This window comes from Malania oleifera, chromosome 9 (assembly GCF_029873635.1).
Source record: "Malania oleifera isolate guangnan ecotype guangnan chromosome 9, ASM2987363v1, whole genome shotgun sequence".
NCBI lineage: Eukaryota > Viridiplantae > Streptophyta > Magnoliopsida > Santalales > Ximeniaceae > Malania > Malania oleifera.
Window position 1 is genome coordinate 14,190,744 of NC_080425.1, and position 6,275 is coordinate 14,197,018.

Genomic DNA, 6,275 nt, shown 5'->3' on the forward strand with positions numbered 1-6,275 from the left:
ACTTGTGCTTGGAAAATCATTTGGTTATTTGTTTTCAAATTGTGAATAATTGGCTTGGTTACTTGAATGATTGGTTTGGTGCTTGGTTGTTTACATAGTTGCGTTGATTGATTGAATTAAAAGAACTAAGTTCTTGAGTGATTAAAGAATTAAACAAACAAGTCAAGAATTAGCTCAAAGAAATAAAAGAAGGTTAATGATTCTTAAAAGGAATTAAAAGAAATTTTTATAATCCAATTCACCCCCCCCCCCTCTTAGGACTACACCTTACTTTTCAAATTCATACCCAATATCACATCAAACTCATGCATATCTAGCACAATCAGGTCAGCTGGTAAAACCCTCCCCTGAATTTCTATTGGATAACCTCTGAGCACTCTACGACACTTCATCACTGACTCTGACGGTGTAGCTACTGATAATTTCACATCTAATAATTGAGTCTCATTTACAGACAATTTAACATAGGCCGCAGAGACAAAGGAATGAGTAGCACCTGAATCAAATAAAATAATGACTGGATATGGTAAACAGTAAAGGTACCTGTCACCACATCTACGACAGTATCAACATCTCTTGGCGTCAAAGCATAAACCCTCATCAGGGCTACATTCCTCTGTTGGCCTCCACGAGGCGCCTGATAACCTCCCTGGTAGGGTCTAGGAGCTGGGACCTAGATTGGCGGTCCTAGGCATGCTCGTGCCATGTGGCCGAATCTCCCATAATGATAATAGACGTCTCTCCCTGCTTGGCACTCTCCCAGATGTCTCCTTCCGCACATCTAACATATAGGGTAGGTCTGCACACCTTGGTTCTCACGTGGTCCCGTCACCTGCCTCTGACCTCCACTGTAAAGGTCTCCTCTCCATGGGCCCCGGCTGAAACCCACCTGAAAACCTTGAGGCATGGACCTTTTTCTTTGACTCTGAGTTGTGATGTCTCTCTACATGCCACTCTCAATAACCGCAGCCCTATCCACGACCTCCACGAATGTCTGAAACCGAAAATCGATAACCTGCTCAAATAAGTTCTACCTAAGACCTTCTTCAAACTTCCTCACTTTTTTCTCCTTGTTTGGTGCCAAATGTGGGGCAAACCGAGACAACTCAATAAATCAAGTTGCATACTGTGATACTATCATCTGCCCCTGAGCTAAGTGCATGAACTCTACTGCCTTTGCGCTCAAAATGATAGTAGGGAAATATCGCTCAAAGAACAATTCCTTGAATCGACTCCACGTCACTGGCATAGGATCCGGTCTCTACACCTCAATCAACTTCGCTGATCTCCACCAGCGTTTTTCCTCCCTTGTTAGTTTGAATGTCGCGAATACTACCTTCTGTTTATCTGTACATGGAAGCACTGCCAACGTTTCCTCAATGTCTTGGATCCAATTTTCAGCCACAATCGGATCAACTCCTTTAGCAAAAGATGGGGGCTTCATCCGCATAAACTGCTTGATCGTGCAGCTACGCTCCCCTGAGCTCCTGGATATCTTAGCTATCACCTGCTGGGTGATACTGCGCAATACTGCATTAGTATCTCCACCTCCCATACTAGAACCTTGTGCTCCATCACCCCCAAAATTCATACCACTACTCCCTGGGTCCATCCTAAAAAGACAGAGAACGCAATTTAAGGACCCTATCAACAAAACCTCCAATCCTTTTCTATACTCTAGTATTACTTCCGTTGCACTCTAAAGTCTACAGAACCTAGCAACCTAGGCTATGATACCAAACTGTAGCGACCTGATTTTCATGCCATATTTTTTTTCCACATACATAAACTGTAAAGTCTCACTGCTCTGATATCTTCCAATTTAAATCAAACCATCAACACGGACCAGGTAGGGACCGTGGAACCTGTATAACCATAAACTAACTATGTAGCGGGAAGCAGAATACATATAACCACGTCAATATATACAATACCAGAGTGTCAGAATTTTCCAGAATATGCATACATAACCATTCCCAATATACCCTCATCTGAACCTAGGGACTACTCAAAAATAACTCTCCAAAATACTCACCCTATAATCAGGGCACTACTGTAGTCCCCTCTATCTGCGAGCCTGATCTGCTCGCCTAGTTGGATCACCTGAAAAAAAATGTTAAATCACTGGAATGAGATAACGTTCAGTAAGACGAAATATGTTATTTCTAGTATGTGGTAGTTGGGTTTACATAATTGTAAAATCTGATTTAAAAGTACTGCAAATAACTGGGTCTGAGAAAACACGTATAAATAATACACAGTATATCTCATACCTATGTTGTTAACATAAACTGTTTTTCTAAAATTTCTATTCATAATAAATCTAATATTCATAGGTATGACTACGGTTTCTGTAAATCTGGATATATGTATAATAACTAAGAAAATTTCCCTAGATGGATAAGTGCAAGTCATGATTTAACCCCTCATGACAGGGTTGTGCGGCCTGCAGGCGAAACCTATCATAGGTTAGCCGACCAAGATAAGTCAACTGAACTCTGAAAGTCAAATCAGCCTCCTTAACCCTAACTAACAGAGAGCATGTCCAAACATAAGCTCGATCGACTGCTGAAAATCCACATACTATCTGAGTTATGTGGTTGCACTCTGAACTAAAAATAGCTACGGTACCGTACTCTACTGACTAAATCTAGTCCATCAAGGTCAGATACTATATATATATATATATATATATATATATATAAAACTGATATTTCTATATTACTATTTTACCATGATTTTGAAATAACCATAACACTGTAAAACTAATCTAAAAATCTGAATATTTAATATCTGTATATCTGAATATATGTATGAATATCTGAGTATCTAGGTGTTATGGTTCTAAAATCATGGTATCTTGGAAATACTATGAATCATGTTTCTGAATATTTTGTAAAATTTCTTTTTGTACGTATACTGAAAATTCATCATTCTATAGAATATGTATATTTCCTGATATTTTCTACTAATATACTGTAAAACATGGTATTTGTAAATTGTATAAATATTGTACTAATCTGTTATGAGCTCATGTCACACAATTAAATAATTAGATTCACATGCTCTGAAATCTGTATTTTCAGTTATACTAATATTTTATGATCTGAATAATAATCTAATAAAACATATAATTTATACTGATAACCATACCAAAATTTCCTAACATAGCATATTTCCCTTACCTAACTATCTCAGCACTAACTGCTATTTACAATCCCACGTGTGTGGCATTCATAATTTCAACATCCTGAGATAATACACGTATAATTTCTCAATCAACCAACTGAATTCACCTAAATAATTATCACATGCATATTCTCTCCAAATCCATAGGTGCATAATTTCTAAACTATAAATCATGTATCATTTTACCTAAGTTCCTAAAATATCACTCACTAGGGTCCTCAACCCTTGCCTGCAGGGTCCCAAAACACCTATTCCTGAAAATATAATACCCTAATTTTACTTCACAAAACCCCAGTATATTCTCATATAATACAAACAATACAAAGTTCTTTCATGCTTTTGGGAATCAGAGGAAGAAGTCTATGATTCATTCTTTGAAACTTCCGAATGGAGAAGTGTTGGATTCTATGGAGGCTATCCATGAGGGTGCAGTAAGGTATTTTTGAACTTTCTTAACAGGTGTAAGCCCCAGTCGAACAGCTAACCTTGTTGATATAATATCTCTTATGGTTTCTGAAGAGGAGAATATTGATCTTTGTCGTCAACCGTCTGAGGTGGAGGTAAGAGATGCTATTCTTTCTATCCCAAGAAATAGTAACCCAGGTCCGGATGGTTTTGGTTCGGCTTTTTTCCATGATTGCTAGGATATTGTAAAAGAAGACGTGATCGATACAATTAGAGATTTTTTTGCTAGGTCTCCTCTTCCTAGATTTTATTCTACTTCTTACATTGTTCTAATCCCAAAAGTTCAGAATCCTCAGAGTTTTGACAAGTTTAGGCCAATTAGTCTACAAATTTTTTTCAAAAATTATTGTTACAAGGATGACAGGTTTATTGTCTGCTTTGATTTCTCCGAAACAGGAAGTTTTCATTCCTGGTAGAAGTATATTTGAAAATATTATGTTGGCTCAAGAAATGGTTCATTCTCTACATAAAAAATCTAATGGTGGAAATGTAATGATCAAAGTGGACATGGCTAAGGCATATGATAGGGTTGATTGGTATTTTTTAAACGTGGTTCTGAAAAGCTTTGGATTCTCATGGAGATTCTGTGATTTAGTGGCAGAATGTGTCTCCTCTCCTTAGTTCTCCATTATGATGAATGGCACTTATAAAGGTTTCTTTAAACCTTTTCGAGGGCTTCGCCAAAGAGATCCTCTATCGCCTTATCTATTTATTATTTTACCAGAAGTTCACTCTCAGCTTCTAAAGAAAAATTTCATGGAGAATAAGATAGGGGCTTACTATCATCCTCGTGGGGCGCCTTTGGTGTCTATTATTCTCTATGTGGATGACATTCTTATTTTTGCCAATGGTAAGAGAAGTTTCATTTGAATGCTTATTAAGACTCTGAAGAAATATGAGGATTGGTCTGGTCAATTGATAAATAAAGAAAAGTCAAGTACTTTTTTGTCAAAGAGAATTGATTATGCTCGGAAGAGATCTTTGTTAAGGACGATTGACTTTGCAGAAGGAGGTCTCCCTACTACATACTTGGGTGTTCCTTTGGTATCAGGTCGTCTTACGGCCCGTATTTTAGAGCACCTAGTTGATAAATTGAGGAAAAAGATAGCGGGTTGGAAATTTAAGCTTTTATCTCAAGGGGGTCACCTAACTTTAATTAAGCGTGTATTGTCATCAATGGTGGTTCATCAATTAGCGGTATTGGACATTCCAAATACTGTCTTCACAAAGATAAATTCTATGTTATCGAATTTTGTCTAGAGTGGAGTAAATGACAAAAGGAAGAGGAATTGGTATTCATGGTTTAATATATGTAAGCCTGTTGGTGAGGGTGGTTTGGGCATCAGGGATTTGAAGGAGGTAAAAAAATCATTGCATATGAAGTTTGTGTGGAGATTGTTAACTATGGATAATTTGTGGACTCAATTCTTTAAAGCCAAGTATTTGTATAAGAAACATCACTTGAGAGAAATGAAACTAGATAAAGGAACCATATTTTGGAGATCGATTGTCCGTGTGATTCCTGAAGTTTTAGAGCATGTCTGTGTTCAAATTAAAGAAGGGTCGGCTTCTTTCTAGTTTGATCGATGGTTAGCCTCCGGTCCTCTTTGTGCTAAGGTTCAGGAAATCAGTAACCATAAGCTTCGAACACAAGATTGTTGGGATAGAGATGGGTGGAATGTTGATTTATTAGTGGATCTGTTGGGTGAAGATAAGGCTGAGGAGGTAATGAACTCTACTATTTCTTGCAAGGAGGGTCCAGATACAGTAATTTGGGAACCTTCAACAGATGGGAAATTCACCACGGCAAGTGCTTGGGAAATTATAAGGAAGCGTAAAGAGGAATTCTCAGTTGCAAAATGGATCTGGCATCCTATGTTGCCCAAAATGGTGTCAATTTGTATGTGGAAGTCTTGGTTCGCTTGTCTTCCGGTTGATACTCGTATTAAAGAAGTAGGTGTTCAGATGGCCTCTTGATGTGATTGTTGTTCAAATGCCAAGATTAAATCTCTAGACCATGTGTTTTGCACTGGATCTTTTTCCCAGGAGGTATGGAAACAAGCAGCAGTGGCGTTGGGTGTTAGTTGTATGGCAACAAGTACTTGGAAAGGTAAAGTTAATGTCTGGTATAGTTATGCAAGACGGGCCTCACAATTAGGCATTTTGGTAGGTCTTATACCTAGTCTCATCATTTGAAGACTCTGGACTCGTCGATGTAGAGCCAGGATGGAATCAATTCATGATTCGATGAGAACTGTGTGGCTTGATATTAAATATTGGTTGAGATCCATTTTAGACAAGTTAAATAAATGTGCACCTGCTTCTTGCACGGATATTGCAGTCCTTCGTGCTTTGGATATTCAAGTGAAAAATGTGGGGGTTCGTCTTCCTCGTGTAGTCAGATGGTGTAAACTTGGGATAGGTTGGGTTAAGTTGAATGTGGATGGGAGTTGTAGAGATAACCCAGGTAATTTTGGTGGTGGAGGCGTAATAAGAGATGAAAAAGGTTTAGTTAAAACAGTTTTTTCCTCATTATTGGGTTATGGAACAAATAACATGGCTGAATTGAAGGCAATTATTTTAGGGATTAATTTATGTAAAGAACTCGGATTTGATCAAAT